Source organism: Miniopterus natalensis, chromosome 12 (genome assembly GCF_054644295.1).
Source record: "Miniopterus natalensis isolate mMinNat1 chromosome 12, mMinNat1.hap1, whole genome shotgun sequence".
Taxonomy (NCBI): Eukaryota; Metazoa; Chordata; class Mammalia; order Chiroptera; family Miniopteridae; genus Miniopterus; species Miniopterus natalensis.
Window position 1 is genome coordinate 36646060 of NC_142092.1, and position 18311 is coordinate 36664370.

The 18311-nt window shown below is 37.5% G+C and overlaps 1 long non-coding RNA gene across 2 annotated transcripts; it reads left to right on the forward strand.

Annotated features, from left to right (window-relative positions):
• The first annotated feature begins 546 nt into the window (after window positions 1-546).
• On the forward strand, window positions 547-7755 carry LOC107532330 (uncharacterized). 2 transcript variants are annotated; one of them, XR_001602722.2, is made up of 4 exons: window positions 547-2038; window positions 4455-4575; window positions 5874-5954; window positions 6668-7755. It is a non-coding gene; the product is annotated as an uncharacterized LOC107532330 (long non-coding RNA). The 2 variants fall into 2 exon arrangements; XR_015715440.1 differs by lacking the exon at window positions 547-2038 and having other exon boundaries at window positions 4074-4575; window positions 6668-7753.
• Window positions 7756-18311: the final 10556 nt, after the last annotated feature.

The window sequence follows — 18311 nt, forward strand, 5'->3', positions numbered from 1 at the left end:
ATGCCAGGCAGAGTAGTTTTGGAAGGAAAGGAGATCAGATATTCAGTTTTTGATAAAATGTATTTGAAGCATCCAAGGGGCACTGGATACAGCTGTTCAATGAAGATTTGACATGGCTATCACTTGCTGGTCAGAGGACTGTACTGGATTCATCGAGGAGACCCTAACATGTGATGGTCAAGACTCAGAGAGAGAATGAAATCATGCCTGAGAGTAGGTGACTAGGAAGAACCATGGGCCAATAGAAGAACCTCAGGAATCCCAATATTTAATGATAAAATGAAGGAAAAATATTTGTGAAGAAACAAAACAATCAGAGAGGTTTGAAAGGAACCTCATGCAGTGTCATGGAAGCTTTGGAATAAATATTAAAAAGCTCATATAGAACAATTACCGACGTAACTCTGAAGATAGTGCCAGTCTGATCCTTGCCAGGTGGGGTGAGGTTTCCAGCAGGAAGGGAGCAGCAGTGCTCCCTGACAGGTGACTGTAAGCACCCACTGTTTCTCTTCCAGGAATGTAATCATGAGATTTAGCTCATTGTTATCAGAAAGTTGGGGCCCAAGTTAAAGGTGGAGTCAATAAGTATACACATTAATTTATGCCAAATCAAATTTTTTGTAGATATTTTTCTAGCAGAAAGAAAATAAATAGGAGAATTTGGAATGTTTCTAAGTCCCCAGTTCCTTTTTGACTTTTATTACATTACATTTTGACCCATTTTTTATAAATATACATGAGCACACATCACACAAGCCTTGTAAGTTTTGCAAAGTAAGTATTACAATTTCTGATCTATTTCTGTGGTAGATATTTTTGATAGTATTATACAAGAACTGAGTACTTACCAATGACCTTAGGCATCTTGGCAAAATACATGGAAAAGTCAGCTGCAAGGTTGGTTTCTTGTTTATTTATTCAGTCTTTCTAGTATTTTGATCTCTTATTATTTTCTCTCAAGCTATTTTCTAGTCCTAGACCAATGTTCAAATGTGAGCCCTTGTAAATTCAATGGGTTTTATATATATATAAGAAAAATTTGATCCTGAGTTTCCACGTTCTGGGAGAGACAAATACTAATTTTATGTAACTGACATTGAAATTTCAAAAAAAAAAAAACGTCTATTTTTAATTGAAAACCTCAAGGTAAAACATGTCTAATTTTTTAGATAATAAAAATGTTGTTCTCATGTGAGAGAACTCCTTCTTTGGACTTAGTCTGAAAAACAAAACAATTAGAGAAGAGAGGAAATTTGGTCATTTCAGTAACTTTATCAAGTAGTGACAAAATGGAACCTTATAGTGTGGGAAGGGACACTGAACAGCAATGTCAAATCTGTTCCTTTTACTGCTAATGAAGATACTCTGACTCTTAATGTCTGGATTTTCTCATCTGGATTGGATTTTGCTAGTTATTTTTTTGTTATTGCTCCTTTCAGTTCCTATGTTCTCCAATTCCCAATAAGATTTTCTTACTTGGTATCAATAATCAATACCATAGATGCTCAGTTAACCAATGTCCATTTCACTAGAGTTACCACGCTGCCCACTCCCTCAATAAAAACCTGCTGGACTGTGCCCATCACAGAAGAATACGGGCAGCCGGAAGACTACTCTAGTACACCCAAGCATTTCTGCCCCCATCAGTTGACTTTTATGTTGATCGAGAGTCAGCTAATTTTGTTCTCAAATCTATTTATGCCAACGGTGTTTGTTATTGAAATTTCATAATTTATTAAATAGTATGAAAACCAAAGAGATATGAGTGTGAAAAGAAAGATAATTGTGTCCACAAAAACTAATCTAAATTTTGAATAGAGTCTGTGTGCGGGGGGAGTTGTGTAATATAATAAGACATTATAAAATATTAGAAAATACTCAGAAATATATAGAGAAGTCAATTTTCTTGTTTCTTCATGCTAAACCTATTTTTTAATTCCACTTGAAAGAAACTGAAACTGGAGGTCAAAGATGATGCTTTATGCAAGGAAGTAACAGCCGTACAGACAATAAGCAAAAGTTCTACAGCAAAAGATAGGTGAGTGAATGCCAGAAGAGATTATTGAAGCAAATGTCAATTACTTAGGTATGCATGTATAAATTCTTATCTTTCCTCACTTTCACTCTTTTTTTGGTTAACCCAGTAACTACCAGTTCTGACTGTGTCCAATTAGAGTGTATTTACTCTAATTTGCCATTTTGAGGTCAGGCCAAGATAAAGTGTCCAAGTTTCCTGTGTTCTCTCAATATTAATGAATGTACTAGACTAAAGAATAGTATGAATAAGCTTGTGGAGAGCACTTTTTTCCAGGCATTTGAGGAATAAATATTTATTTCAATGCTAATTACATATTATAATGTAGTTGTATTATTTTCTGGGTTTGAGTCCTGCCTCCTGTTCTTGCTAACTTATTAATGTCTTCAAAACATGGCTTCTACCACAGAGGCATTACAATAATATACTAGCTCACTGAGTTAGAAGGTTAACTCTGCTCAAATACAGAAAGCATGCACCGTGCATTTAGTGGAAACTAAGAATATAATACTTATTACCTCTTAATGCAGGTTTCAAGTGCTTCTATTTACTGACTGATTTTGAATGTAATGATGAACTCTGGAAGTTCTTAGATGAAAAAGATTGAACTTTATGAACTTTTTCGGGGGAGCTAAGGCAAACTCGAGAGAACAATGGGACTGCCGGGACCACATAATTAGATGACATGGTGGCCAGAGGTCAGAACTGAGTAGCAAGTCAGAGCCTTCAGTTAGGGGTCAGTTCTCAAGCTCAAGCATAGACCAGTACTTGCAGCACATGCTTCAAGTGACATGTCCCCTCTCTGTAAAGCACTGTTGCTGGAGGTGATGAGCTATGCACCATGATTATTGCAGGTCTGAGCTATGCTTTCTCTCCTTTCGCTCGCTCTCAACACGTCAGCTAGACTGAGCCTTGTAAAGTCTGAGATCCTGCCACTCCTGTGCTCAAAACCATAGAAACGCAGCTCATTTCACTATGGAGTAAAAGCCAAACTTCTTACAGTAAACGGCCTGTACGGCTCTGCAACGACCTGGGATCTCAATGGCTCCTCCACTCCCACTGCTGTTTATTCCTCTCATTCTTTCTCCCTCAGCTACACTGGTCTCCTTGGAATTCTTTTAAAAATGCCCAGCACTCTCCTGTGCTGTGACCTTTGTTTTTCCCTCCACTGGGAATGCTTCATCTCCCATAGCTGCTGGTCCCACTCCTTCACTTCCTTCAGGTCTTTACTCAAGTCTCGCTTTCCCAGTGAAGCTGACCTTGACCACCTCCGCATCCCACACTCCCCTTTCCCCAGCTTCCTTGCCCTTTTATATTGTAGAACTTACTTAGTTATCAAGTTTGTTTTTTCTTGCCTGCCTATCTTTGCTAGAATGTAAGTTCTACCAGGGCAGGGTCCTTTATGTATAGTTTTGGTCACTTTCATGTTCCAAGTGCTTAAAACAGTGGTCTGACTTGGAAAATGATTGGACTTATTAAATATTGGTTCGATGAATGAATGAACAAATGAATGGAAGAATCAGGACTGGGCTGAAAACAAGTCCAGGTTATCCTTTGCCAAGGGCAAAGCAAGTAGCAAAACTATCTATCTCTGGGGATTCACTGAGGAGAGCAATGATCTTTTTAGACTGGAATGGCTCTCTTGACTTTAGCTATAGTTTGCAAATCTCCCTTTTCTCTAAGTCCCACTACTTTCTTTTAAAAATTGATTTTAAAGGGAGGGAGAGAGAGAGGGAAACATCGATCAGTTGCCTCCTGCACATGCCTCGACCAGGGATCGAACCCACAACCTGGGTATGTGCCCTGACCTGGAATTTAACCTCCCACCTTTCAGTGTATGGGATGACTCTACAACCAATTGAGCCACACCAGCCAGGGCTACTTTCTTGATTTTGTTGCCTTAAAGTCATGTTTATTCAGGCAAAGAGAATCAAAGAACTGTCGCTAAGACCCAGATGATCCAGATAATAAACATGTCTTTGCTTCAGTTTTGTGACATATGGGCAAATAGTCATTAAGGCCTTTTTCTCCTTTTCCTTCATTACTTGTCTCTAGTTTGGTTTAATGATTACCTAATGATTCAGCAGTTATGACCTTTCTTTTTAACTCTTGCAGTTTCTGACCCTCTCATATTGTATCCATTTTTGGTGTTGAAGTATATGAATTCCCTTTCACCTAATTGCAGTTTAAATACTTCTAGTTTTCATGGCTCTCTTTATGTATAAAATAATAATTATACTGTAGTAATTATAAAAATTATTTAGCTCTATTGAGCATGTATTATCTGCCAAGTTCTGACTTGGGAACTTCAGATATATTTTCACTAATTGTCACACCAACCTTACAAGGGGATTTTGAACTCAGAAAATTTACTCTGTGCTTTTCAACATGTATGTTTTCTTCTGACTGGCCTCATCAGATTCACTAGAAGTTCTTGGTGATAGATTCCTGGACCCCACTCCAGAAAACCTACAGACAATCAGTATTTTAACCAACTTCCAAGGTGAAACTACTGGACGCTAAAGTTTGAGAACCATTGTGTAGGTATTGAGGTAGAACCTATCTTAAAGTATGCCGGGAAGTGAGCTCTAAGTTGCCAGTAGCACCCTGTATTAGTCATCACTGGGCATTTTTTTACTTACTACAGTGGAAGCTAACCCTCTTCCTGGCAAGCCATACTTTGCTTTTGCTGACCCTGTAGCATTTGGCATATATAGTATCACACACACAAAAACAAACAAGATTCGTCTTGACGTTTCCAGCCAGTAGATACTGTTCAAGGAGACCTTGGTTCTTTCCCAGGCCAGAATGTGCCTTTTGACTCTATGTCAAATTAATTCAGTTTTGTAAGCAATAAGGGTCCAACTCATTTGGTCAGTGCATCTGGGAACAAAAAGTAAAGCAGATATCTGAAAAACTAAAGACAAGTATCTGATTTTGCATTAAGAAAATCACTAGCTTTCCCTATTTTTCTTACTTATTCAAGTACAAGGAAAGAGCATGACTCAAAAGTTAGATATGTAAAATTGCACAGACTCATTTCACTACAAATCAGATAGGGAAGGTGAAGCAATTGTTTAGATGTGGAGTTGGCAATCTATGATCCATAAGCCTAATCTTTCCTGCTACCTACTTTTGTAAATAACATTTTGTTGGGTCACAGCCATGCACATTCCTTTGCATGTTGTCCAGGGCTGCTTTCATGTTACAGTGGCAGAGTAATTGCTGAAACAACTATAGGTATGGGCAATAAAGCCAAAAAGTATTTAATATCTGATCCTTTATAGAAAAAGCTTCTGCTCTCTTGTCTACATTCCTTAGAGATTATTCATTTTCATTCCAAATTTTTCAAGTTTTTGTATGGAATTTGAACATGGTAAGATAATAGAATTGCAATAAATCTATAGAAAATGAATGGTAATATTTTTTGGTTAAACTCTTCACAAAAGAAGAAATAAACTCAGCCATCCAAAGTCACTAAAAATGTTAAGCAATTGTTAACCTGTAACCCCACTCGCAGAATTACTCCATGGATCATAAAGCACACTCTGTAGGAAGAGAGGAGATAAGTTTTTATGGAGAGACATTCATTTCAAAGTGGAGGTCATGCTCACCAGGGTGTGAATAAGACCATTCATTGGTGTGTGGAAAAGATTACAATTTATGACTTTACATTAAAATGTAGAGAAAGGAAATTAAGATTTACTGATATTTAATATACATATTGGTACTCATCCCTGCACAAATGTACTGACAAGAGTTTGAGGTTTTTTAAGGAAAGAGAAGTTGCCCCAAACCCAAAGGAATGGCTGTGGAGTTCTCTCTCGCTTGATTTCAGCGTATTAACACACAGTGAAGTTTGCATGTACCTGGTTAAGTGGACTTTGGGATTTCATTATCTACTTCACAGAACGGTCAGGTAGGTAAAAAGATTCCTGCAAAAATATTTGAGATCAAAGATAATCATTCATGCACTGCTTAATAGTGGAAAAAATGGCAGAGTTGACATTTCTCTTAATCCTATGGCACCAGTTCTTCAGCAGCCGAAGAGGTAAAAGATGAATCATAAATTCTGATGAATTTTGAAGTGATCAAGAGGATATATGAAATATGGATCTTCTTCCCCTATCATTATAGATCTAGTTGCATACTGTCAAATTCAAGCTAAATGTTTTGCATAATTGGTGAATTGGATTAAATAATGAGTAGCATGATTTAGCAGGCAAGATAATGAGGTCCTTTTTCTTTTCACATTCATATATCATTAGAAATTAACTTTTCAGCGATGATAATCATTGAAGTCAAGTGCAGAATTAATGAACATAAAGTTGAACTGAATCATAAATATTAAGCCAGGATTTTAAAAAATCAAATATATTAAATCATATTGTTTATACAAATTTTAATAATAGTGATGATATTTAAAGCAAGAACAGAAAGATTTTATAAATTAATAAATAAACCACTATTTCTGTCATCTTTACCTCATCATTCACAATTTCTATTTTGTATGTGTTGCACTATGTATATAATATGTTAGTGCAATAGTACATGCATATAATCTTTATATATTTATAAATTTAAGCATACATCTTCAATGAGTATATACACATATGTTTGTTTTATTTGTAGATGTGTGCGATTAAAAGGTTTAGAAGCCACTGATTTGGACAATGATGTATCAGTTCAGCCTTCCTACTGGACTAGTTTGGATTTTATCTCTGTCTGACATTTCCTTTGACTGAACTTCCTTCAACCTGCTGAAGTCTTGGTACAGCGACATGAATAGCAATAACTCCTCTCCATGAACCTTTGTATAAATATTTATTGTTACATACTTGTTTGTATATTTTATATTTGTCCCCAGTGGCATTGTCTATCATTAATGCTGGATATTTAAATACTAAGGATATTACTGATTAAATTTGCTTTTTCTTGTGCAGTAGTCCCCCCTTACCCGAGAGGGATACGTTCCAAGATCCCCAGTGGGTGCCTGAAATTGCAGGTAGTACTGAATCTTATATATACCATGTTTTTTCCTGTACATACATACCTATGATAAAGTTTAACTTATAAATTAGGCACAGTAAGAGATTAATAAGACTACTAATAAAATAGAACAGTTACAACAATATACTATAATAAAAGTTATGTGAGTATGGTTTCTCCCTCTTCCTTTCAAAATATCTTATTGTACTCTGCTTAGCCTTCTTGTGATGATGTAAGGCAACAAAATGCCTAAATGATGAGATGAAGTGAGGTGAATGACATAGGCATTGTGATGTAGTGTTGGGCTACTACTGACCTCCTGATGAGATACGTCAGAAAGAGAATCATTTGCTTTAGGTGATCCTGGATTATCAAGCCATGACAATGTTGATGGTTGGATGTCAGGAGAAAATTATGTTGATGGCTGAGAAATTTTCACCTGCCCTTTTGTATCACTGTTGACTGCAAGTAACTGGAACTGTGGAAAGCAAAACCATGGAAAGGAGGTGACTACTGAATCTTTTATAGGCAGTTAGCTGGTGCCCCTATTACTATTTGCTTTTGTTCCTGAAGAAATTATTGTATGATCACAAATTTCACCAAATCTTACTGATTCTCATATAAGTAATAGGAGCACATTCAGACTTTGGGTACGTTTGGGGATGTTTTCCTTGGTCAAGTGGCTTTCGGTGATATTAACTTTGTTTACTGTATGTTAAAACAATAAATCACTTTCCTTAGGAAAAAAATTCTGCCCCAATCACTTAAACTTATTTGGTATTTGTTGAGATACAAAGAACCCACTTTCATACCACAAATTGTGCTAAATGAGATACCTCCTTCATGTCTCTTCTGGCCAGAACAGATCTATAATTTCATATCTCAGTGTCATGTTCATTCAAACCTTTTCCCATTTGGGAACAACCATGTTCTCCAACTGTGCCACTGACATTGGTATCAAAGCTCTCCTTAGTTTTTCTTTATTAAACTGTAGTATTTCTTCTATCGAGCAAGTTAGTATGTTGACTCCAGTAGTTCTCTTTTTCTTCTGTCAATTTTAGCCCAACTGCACAAGCTCTGCCTTTTGTATTTGTCCACGGAGAAAACCTCAGAACTTGATGTTTGCTATCAGACTGGCCAGAAAGGCTAGTTCCTCATTTGCTTCTTTATGCATTCTGGATGCCAGTCTCAAAAGCAAATGTCACAGCTTTTACGGGATTCGGCAGATGTCAAAATCCCCTCCATTACTTCCCACCCCAACTCTTAGTCCCAGCAGCTCTGTGGTGCCAGTTATGATCGAAATTCATGAAAACAGACTGACATTTTAGACATGGATGGAAACAATTTGTGGAGGAGGCATAAAATAGCAGGCGTATACTTCTCATGTTTATAGTCTCTGATCCTGTAAGAACTTCAGTTTTTAGAGAAACCAGTTTGAATACCATATATGCTTGGTTTGAATATTTTTGGGAGAAATTCACAGTAACTACCTTTGATGTGGACTGAGCTCTAGTCTCATGGCTAAAAAAGTTTGTTTCTTCTCTAAGCAAATGGCTAATCATGGCAGGTCCATATTGAAAATTAATAGCTTAGGGGAATTTAGAATAAAAATAGAGGAAAACTAAATTTTTAAAATGTAGTTTAAGAATGAGAAATCATTAATTAGTATTTTAGTAAAGTATTTTTCTATAGATTTGTAACATGTACGACACCCATTATGCTAACCAGTAAATCCTAGGCCGGAAGGAACAGTTACCAAAATCACACATTTTCTATTTATGTTTCATGTCCTTAAACCAGCCATTTATTTATTCTTATAATGTGCCAAGCTTGTACTAAGCCTTTTACATAAATCATCTTAGCAGTTCTTAATGTATTTTTACTGTTATACATCTGAGAGATATGCCATGTTCTCATTAGAAACAGTAGCTCCTAAACAATGGTGTAATGACCTACTCTTCTTTATCTGGAGGGAGCAGGTTGGGGGAAACATGAGAATTTGTTGCAGAAACTAGAATTTAAGCCTATACCTGGTTTCAGAATCTGTATTCTAAGCCACTATACTCTAAACCTCCCATGTGTTTGATCTTTCACTGCCTGTGATGGACTAAATGTTTCTGTCCTCCCAAAATGTTGAATTCTAATCCCCCCTTCTGATGATATTAGGAGGTGGGGTCTTTTAGCATGTGATTAGGTCATGAGGGTGAGGCCCTCATGAATGGGATTAGTCCCTTATAAAAGAGACCCCAGACAGGATTCTTGTTCCTTCCACTACATGAGGACACAGCAATGAATCAGGAAGAGTGTCCTCATGAGATACCGAATATGCCAGTGCCTTGATCTTGAACTTAGCCTCCAGAGCTGTGAGAAAGAAACTTCTACTGTTACAACCACATAGCTTCTAGTATTTTTGTTACAGCAGCCTGAATAGACTAAGCACTTCCCAACCCCTTCTCCTGGATCATCCATGATCTCTAGGGGCTTAAGCAACAAAAAATAGTCTGTCAGAATTCCACTCTCAAGTGACATGGGGCCCTGGTGAATCTCCATCACTGCTGCCTTCACTGTCTAGGCTCTGCTGGGAACACCAATTTTCCATGGTACCTCTGGCCCTGCTGCTTCAGGCATTAGCAATGCACCGGCATATACAGTTTTCTTTTGATCAGCATGGGCCTCTGAAAATGGGTGGCACCAAAAGATAATACAACTTGCTTTCTGATCATTTTGAATCCCTTGCTCAGGCCCCAGGACTACTAATGAATGTTCATCTTTTTCAGGAGCCTGCACAGCCATGCTCCTACAAAGTCCTTTACCCAACCGACATGTCTAGTCATCTCCCTGTCTCAGAGATGGCAATCACTGTCCCTCTTTTGGATTCTGGAAGCCTCTCAGGGTGAACTTTCCTCTTCTTCCTAAAATATAGATGATACTTTTTCCCTTTTCTTCCCATGATGAAGTTTAAAGAACATTTCAGAAGAACTTGGGCCTCAGAGACACCAGGACCTGTCTAGTGCCATTTCTTGGGGAATGGGAAGTGGACTATTTTTTTATGTCTTCTTGATAAATTGCCCATTCCAGGGATATAGAATAAAAATTTCAGTACAAGCTAAATTATCACATGTAGATGACTCTGCTATATCAAAGATGTATAGAACAAGAATGCATGCTCTTGTTAATTTCTCTCTTGTATAACAAAACATGTTTTCTTTTTAGTTATGACCTAAACATAAAAATCTATGTCATAATGTTTTGACCTTTATTATTTATTTGTTAGCTATTGCAAAAGCATGTCCTGGTAGCTAGTCCAGAGAGGAATCACTGCCAAGCTTGCTGCCAAGGGCCTCACAGAGAGAGAGCTGAAGAAGCCAACCTTACAGGGTTCTGTTGAAAATAAGCAACTTTTTATGGTCCCCCCATCTTCTCACTGCAATGGTTTGGCAGTAACTTCTCAGGACGAGTGTGCAGGGAAGGAAGGTAGAGAAGTTTCCCTGCAGTGTTATATAGTTGGCTATGATTGCTGCATATCATTTTATGCCTGGTAACTCAATGAGACTGCTTGCCATTAGAGCAACAGGCGTAGCTGCTCATAAAAGCATATCCATAGTACAGGAGGATCTAGGCCAGGAGAGATTATCTCAGGTATACACTGTGTCCAGAATTCTCCTGAGAATTATTTAGGAAATGGTATTGAGACCAGACCACTGACCCATTGTTTCCTCTCTTAGGCGAGTCCTTCATTGTCCTCCTTTGTGAGAATATACTTGGGGCCTTCTCTGACACTGATCTCAGACTGGCTGAATAATGGTGAAACTCATTAGAGTGTGGGACTTGAATATTTACCTTTCCTGGGCACTCCTTGGCCTGTAGACAAATACGTTTATTTCCTACTGGGCATTCTTTGAGTTGAACATACAAAGATGATAGGGGTGTGGGATACCTTGTCAAGCCACAAACATAACATGCTCTATAATAATATCCTCCCACACTGTTACCGTGCTTTGACATGGTATGATTCAAGTCCTAATCCTGTTCCCCTAACACTAAAATTAAGTGGTTTCACTCTATTAAGGGCATTTGAAACTCACTAAAGCATCTGAGTGTCACATGGACTAGCCCAACACAAAACTCTTAATCTGAAGTTGACCTTTTAAAAAAACCCTTAGCTCAGAATTTGACCTCATCACCTCAGAAAATTGGGCTTAAAATCTGTCTCTACAGTGTTTCATGGTTGTTGTCTTCCCTCCCCAACTTTTCTGAATTTGCCTTGGGTATCAAAGATATTATTTCCTCACCAAAACAATCCAAAACACCTAAATAAATATATATATAGAAACTCCTGTTCTTTCTTCCTTAATATTGTTTTCATTAAACACTTGTTTTGAAAGGAGCTCAGTGTGAATAATATGGGTGTGGGCCTCCACATACCAAGGCCCCAAGGAATTCACTTACATCATGTTTAAGTTTTAGCTGAGGCCTCTGAATTCCACCCAGTACAGGTGGTAATGTGTACGGAGCACATGTGATTGGTACTGAACAGTAAGAGGTTCAGCCTTGGGTTAAGAAGGAAGAAAGAGAGAATATAAACAACCTAGAAACCTGTTTGGATCATGACAGGTGGCTGTTGATTAGGACAGGCATATAACACACCTGGGTGCCTTAGTGGAAATGTCATGCCTTATTTTAGAAGGAAATTGGATTCAGTGATAGGAGACACACTCTAGGGACTAAATAAAAGCCTAATAACATATTTAAGTGTGCCACTTACCAACAAGATTGATTTTCAAATTTGCTTTTTCTCCCTATTTATTTATTTATTTATTGATTGATTATATTATTGAATTTATTGAGGTGACATTGGTTAATAAAATTATATAGGTGTCAGGTGTACAACTCTATAACACATCATCCGTATATTGTATTGTGTGTTCACCACCCCAAGTCAAGTCTCCTTCCATCAACCATTTATCCCCCTATACTGAAATTTACTTTTGACAAAGATTTAAAATAAAAATAAAATAATAGCAAAATGGTAAATCAGTGAAGAGAAATTTATAAAAAGCATACAAAGTGTGATGAGGGATTATGTGATATACTTCCCCTCTGTGCTCAATTTCTATGAAATGCTAGTTTTTAAAAAGATAATGTGAAATTAACTTTTTTTCAAATCCTCACCCAAAGATATTTTTTTCCATTGCTTTTTCAGAGAGAGTGGAAGGGAGAGAGAGAGAAATATCGATGTGAGAGACACATCGATTGGTTTCCCCCTGCACTCGCCCTGCCCAGGGCCAGGGATCGAGCCTGCAACTGAGGTACGTGTCCTTGGCTGGAATCAAACCCAGGACCCTTCAGTCCATGGACCAATGCTCTAACCACTGAGAAAAACCAGCCAGAGCGAAATTAACTTTTAAAATTTAGTCAGGTGTTGGCAAATCTATAGAAACAGAAAGCAGATCAGCGGTTGCCTGGGGCTGGGATTAGCGATTGACTAAACTGGCACAAAGGATGTTTTTGGGGTAATGAAATGTTCCAAAACTGGATTGTGGTGATGGTTGCACAACTGTGTAAATTTAATAAAGATCATTGAACTGCACACTGAGGACAGGTGAATTTTATGGTATATAAATTATATCTTATAAAGTTAAAAAAATTGACCAGGTGCAGCTTCATGGCGCTGGATTTGGCAATGATTTCTTGGATATGACACCAAAAGCTCAGGCCACAACAACAGAAAGATAAATTGGATTACATCAAAATGAAAAACTTCTGTTTATCGAAGGACACAACCATCAGAGTTGTGAAAGGCAGCTCTTGCTTAGAATGTGAGAAAATATTTTAAAATCATATATCTGATACGGGGTTAATTTTCAGAATATACAAAGAACTCTTAAAGCTCACCAACAATAAAACAAACAATCTGATTTAAAAAATGGACAAAAGTCTTGAATAGAAATTTCTCCAAAGAAAGAATACATATGGCCAATAAGAACAGGAAAAGATGCTCAGCGTTACTAATCATCAGGGAGATTCAAATCAAAACCACAGTGAGATACCACCTCACACCCATTAGAATAGCTGTAAAATAAACAGTAAATAATGTGTTGGCAAGGATGTGAGAAAATCGGAACCCCTGCGCATTGGTGGTGGGAATGCCAAATAGTGCAGCTTCTTTGGAAAACAGTATGGAGGTTTCTCAAAAAACTAAAAATTGATTTACCATATGATCCAGTAATTCTACTTATGTGTATATACCAAAAAGAATTAAAAGCAGGTTTGGAAGAGATATTTGTACTCTCATGTTTATAGCAACATTATTCACAGTAGTCAAACGGTGGAAACAGCCCAATGTTCATTGACAGATGAGTGAATATATACAAAGTGGTGTATACATACAATGGAATATTATTCAACCTCAAGAAGGAAGGAATTTTGACATGGGCTACAACATATGTGAATGTTAAGGATATTGTGTTAAGTAAAATACGCCTGCCACAAAAGGAGAAATTCTACACGATTCCACTTACATGAGGTTCCTAGAATAGTCAAATTTATAGACACAGAAAATAGAATGATAGTTCCTAGGTGCTGGAGGGGTGGGGGAAATTGGGAGGTTATTGTTTAATAGTTTGTACTTTATACCACTTAACTGTATACTTAAAAAGGTTAAGATGGTCAGGTTTATGTTACGTGTATTTTGCCACAGTTAAAAACTTAAATTGAGTCTTAAAAAAAATCTAACCATGTGTGCATGTCTATTCTAAAAGTGGAAAAAGTGGTTTTACCTGTTTTGTTTCCTGGAATAATAAATAATAAATAAATAGATGTGAATGTAAATGCATCCAGGACTGCGCTGATCAATTCTGATTTTGCCTCTAGATATGAACACCTTTAGACAGTTCATCTGTTATCATGGATAAAATCTCACTTTTGTGCGGATAATCTCACTCAGGCCAAAGTCACAAAATCTGGCCCTGCAGCTCTAAGTTTTTGATGGTATTTTCAGTAGAACATAACCAAACTGTCCCAGACTCATCGTGGTAAATGAAAATTCATATTCTTTGTCTGTAAACAGTGTCTGCCTCTTGAATTCCCTGTTTCTTCCAGTGGTCACCATTACCATGGCTTAGATGTGTGAAATCATTTTGGATCTTACCTATTTCTCAGTGACACTTATTGGTCTTTCTGCTCCCATTCTTTTCTTTTCTTTTCTTTTCTTTTCTTTTCTTTTCTTTTCTTTTCTTTTCTTTTCTTTTCTTTTCTTTTCTTTTCTTTTCTTTTCTTTTCTTTTCTTTTCTTTTCTTTTCTTTTTAATATATTTTTATTGATTTCAGACAGAGGAAAGGAGGGGGCAGAGAGAGTTAGAAACATCAATGATGAGAGAGTCATTGATCGAGCCCACAACCTGGGCATGTGTCCTGACCGGGAATCGAACCCCGATCGCCTGGATCCTAGGTCGACGCTCAACCGCTGAGCCACACCTGGCCAGGGCCATTCTTTTCTATTTCTAAACATTCTGTACAACATTGACAAGTAAGTTTATATCTTAAAACATCCAGGCCATTCAGTTAATCTTATCTACCCAAAGTAATCTCTGACTATTACCAAGATTAGTTCTCTACTTCTCCCAGTGTGATGTACTTAATGGCCACATTTTTATTTTCATGTGTTTTCACCTCTTCCTTTCTATATACAGTGATCTCCTCCATCTTTTTTTTTAATCCCCACCCAAAGATATTTTTTCCATTGCTTTTTCAGAGAGGGTGCAAGGGATAGAGAGAGAGAGAGAAACATTGATGTGAAAGAGATACATAGATTGATTGCCTTGCGGACAGGCCGGAGCAGGCCAGCGGGTGGAGCCTGCAACTGAGGTACGTGCCCTTGGCTGGAATCGAACCTGGGACCCTTCAGTCTGAGGGCTGATGCTCTAACCACTGAGCAAAACAACTAGGGTGCCTTCTTTTCCACTTAGTGATCTCTTCCCATCATATTCCCCTCAACCAGGAACCTTCTCTGATTACTGAATTCTGTGGTCATTTCAACTTCCTTTGAACGGCTGCTTTGACACTTACTCTCTCCTCTGGGTCACAAGTGAAGTGCAGGCTCTATGAGCTGTCAGCACCAGACAAGAATAACAAAAGCAAACCAGGATTGGCCTGGGATCAGATGACAGGAGAGTGCTGACAGGAGGCCTTGAGTTGAAATGGGATTGTGGTCTGGGTCAGATAGCGAATTAGCACAATTGAAGACATAAAGGTGAATCAAAGGAGCATGAGAGTCAAAGTCTTTGGAAAAGACTGAAGAACCATAGAGCTATGCATTGAAGTAAGTCCCAAATATCTCCGAACTTCTAATAAATTCTCTGGTCACCGCACCTTGATTGGGGCTCGATCTCCAGCAGCAGGACAATTCATTGGAAGTGGCTGTGGTTCCTGATAGACATGGATCCTAATCTCAGTCCCCCTACTTACTATCTGTGTGGTCCTAGGCAAGTTACTTAACTTCCTCTGCCTTGTTGTGTTAACCTCTAAAACAAAAATAATATCACCAAAATTGTAGGGCTGTTGTGATGATTAGTAAAGTTAAATAGCATAGATAAAGCTCCTGGTAGATGCTCAGTAATGGTAGCTACTAACCTTTTTATTCTGGCTGAAGTCGATTGGACTATACGTATTGAATGAAAACTACCTTCTTCATGAGACATAAACTACCTTCTCATGAGACATGAGACTATGTCACTGCAAATAAAGTGTAGTGTTGATGAATGTCAACCCACATCTTAAGTATGTAAGAAATATTGCCTTCCTTTCCTTCTTTTCTCTTTTTACCTTTCTTTTTTCCTTTTTCCTTTCTTCTAATTTAATTTTGACTCTGATATGGGATTCCCTGCCTCCTTCTGTTTTGGACTAAGAGTTTAAGGTTAAATATTTCACTAACATTAGGAGAGTCTTGCTACTTATTGGTCTCTGTCTATCCTGAGTCCTGCTGAGATGTTCATCATGCCCAGGACTCCCTCAGATCTTTTGCCACACTCAGACTTCAGGGTCAATCTAAGAACACTGGATCAAAGTCCAGTGTCCTAAGAAGCCCTGTGGAAAGAAAGAAGGAAAGAAGCAAGGAAGAAAGAAAACATTAGCCCAGAAATACCTGGGTTTGCTTATTAGGCAATCAATCATCAAAAGAAAGTCCTATATTCTAATCAGAAATTAGAATGTCTATAGAAAAAAAGAATAATAAAGTAGAATAGAAAGACTAAGGCCATGGAAAAGCCTAAAGTTCAAAGTATTATAAAGATTTTTCATTTGCAGATTGAATGTTCTCTTCCTCCGGTAGAAGAGACATGCAATGTTCAAAGGGTATTTCCAGTTGACTCAGAGAGAACTTACCTGTTGTGTGAGGCAGGAGAAACACAATGGATGACTTCTTGTTTTGATCCTACCCTAACTTGGTTACTTAACTTCATCTTTGGAGACCCAGGTTTCTTCATCTGTACAATGCAGGTGTTTAACCAAAAACTCTTTAAAAAATATAGTTGAATGTTAAAATTCTCTAGATTCATCAGATTGAGAAAGATGATTTTAGAAGGTGGGTTTTGCCATAGAGTCATAGCTATAAAAGAAAACAATTCAGAGGCAAAATAACTTCCTTCGAACTGTCACCTTTATAGGTCACCTCTACTACAGCCTGGATGACTTTCTGATCTGACTTATAGTCATTTGCTGGCAAGTCTTGTCTCCTCATTTGCTACTAGAGTTAAAATTCTTTAAGGAACGGGTTCAGCTATCCAGTCCCTTTCTTCTCGTCTCCCTCCCTGCTCAGGCATATGCTCCTTGGAAGTAGTAAGCGCTAACAAAAATTATTTACAAGTGAATGGAAATAACCAACTTTACGAATTTAAGAATTTCTTCTGAAGGTTATTTATTGATTTCTTGGAAAGTTGTTTCTGTCATCCACATTCTAACAAACTAAAACTGCTTTTGTCTTAAAATACTTACTTTAAATATTTTGCTATTGTACTTAACTCTTTACAAGCATTTTCTCTCACAATATACCTGAAAACTACATAGTATTAATATCATTTTCCAAGGGGGTGGAGGGATTGAGCAAAAAGAGAGAGAGAGAGAAAGAACTCATGGACAGCACAACAGTGTGGTGATTGTGGAGACGGGGGGTGGAGGTGGAAGAGGGTATGAGGGTACATATGGTGATGAAAAAAAAAACAAGATAAAGAAAAAGTATATCATATTGCAGATAGGGAAACAAAGGGTCACAGGGGTTAAGGGGTTTGCCCAAGAGCATTCAGCTACTCAGGGGCAGAAGGAGGATTTGATCCCAAATCTTTTCAGATTCTAAAGCCCACCTTCATGAAGTAGAAACACTTCGATATCTAAGTTCTTTAAATAGAGAGAGTAATTACCTCACAATTGAAGAGGCAAACAACTGGTTTATGGGTATCCGTAGAAGAACAATAACAATGGTAAATTGGTGTATAAAAGTTCCTCCTTTCAGCTCAGTCCTCACAGTCTCTGATTTTAAGCAGCTATTCCATGATATGTAGCATTGAAGTCTAGCCTTGAGTTTGTAATCATGGTGCTCACACAGGGGCACCAGGAGTTTGCAAATGCAATTATTCTGCTCAGACATTTTAGTGAGAGAAAAAGGAAAACATTTTAAATAAAGATCTAGGAAAGAAACTGATGGACCCAATCCCATTAGGACAATTTAGACTGGAAATAATAGCCGTTTGCTTTTAGCTTATTCTGAGTAAGTAACTATGTTTTTTTTTCAACGTGCATCCCATAATGACTCCCAATTCTCAGAACATTGAAAACGCTTTCAACAACCTACAGGAAAATGAAATCTGCTATTTGTGAGGGGAGAAAGAAACTACCAGCATTGCATACTGATTGTTCAAGTCTCTAATAAACACTCTGTGGAATGTGTTTTGTGTGTATGTTACACTTAATCCACAATGAAGACTTATTTGAACATTAGATTCGTCTTTTTTTCCAAAGAACAATTTTTCTGTAGATATTTGTGTCTCATTAAAAGTCAAAACAGAACTTACTTGTCTGTCTTTGAAAGCCATTTTGCTTTAAGAATCCCTTCTTTTATCTTCTGTTTCAGTAAGGGCTTTATTGATTATTGAAGCCTTCTTTTAGGTTGACAGTTTTAATATGACATAATAAGAAAGTTTTAATATGATATGTAATATGAAAATCAACTCATCCATCCCCCCCCCATTTATACCTTTAAAAAATTATTGTGGAATAATATACATCTAGAAGTTTGT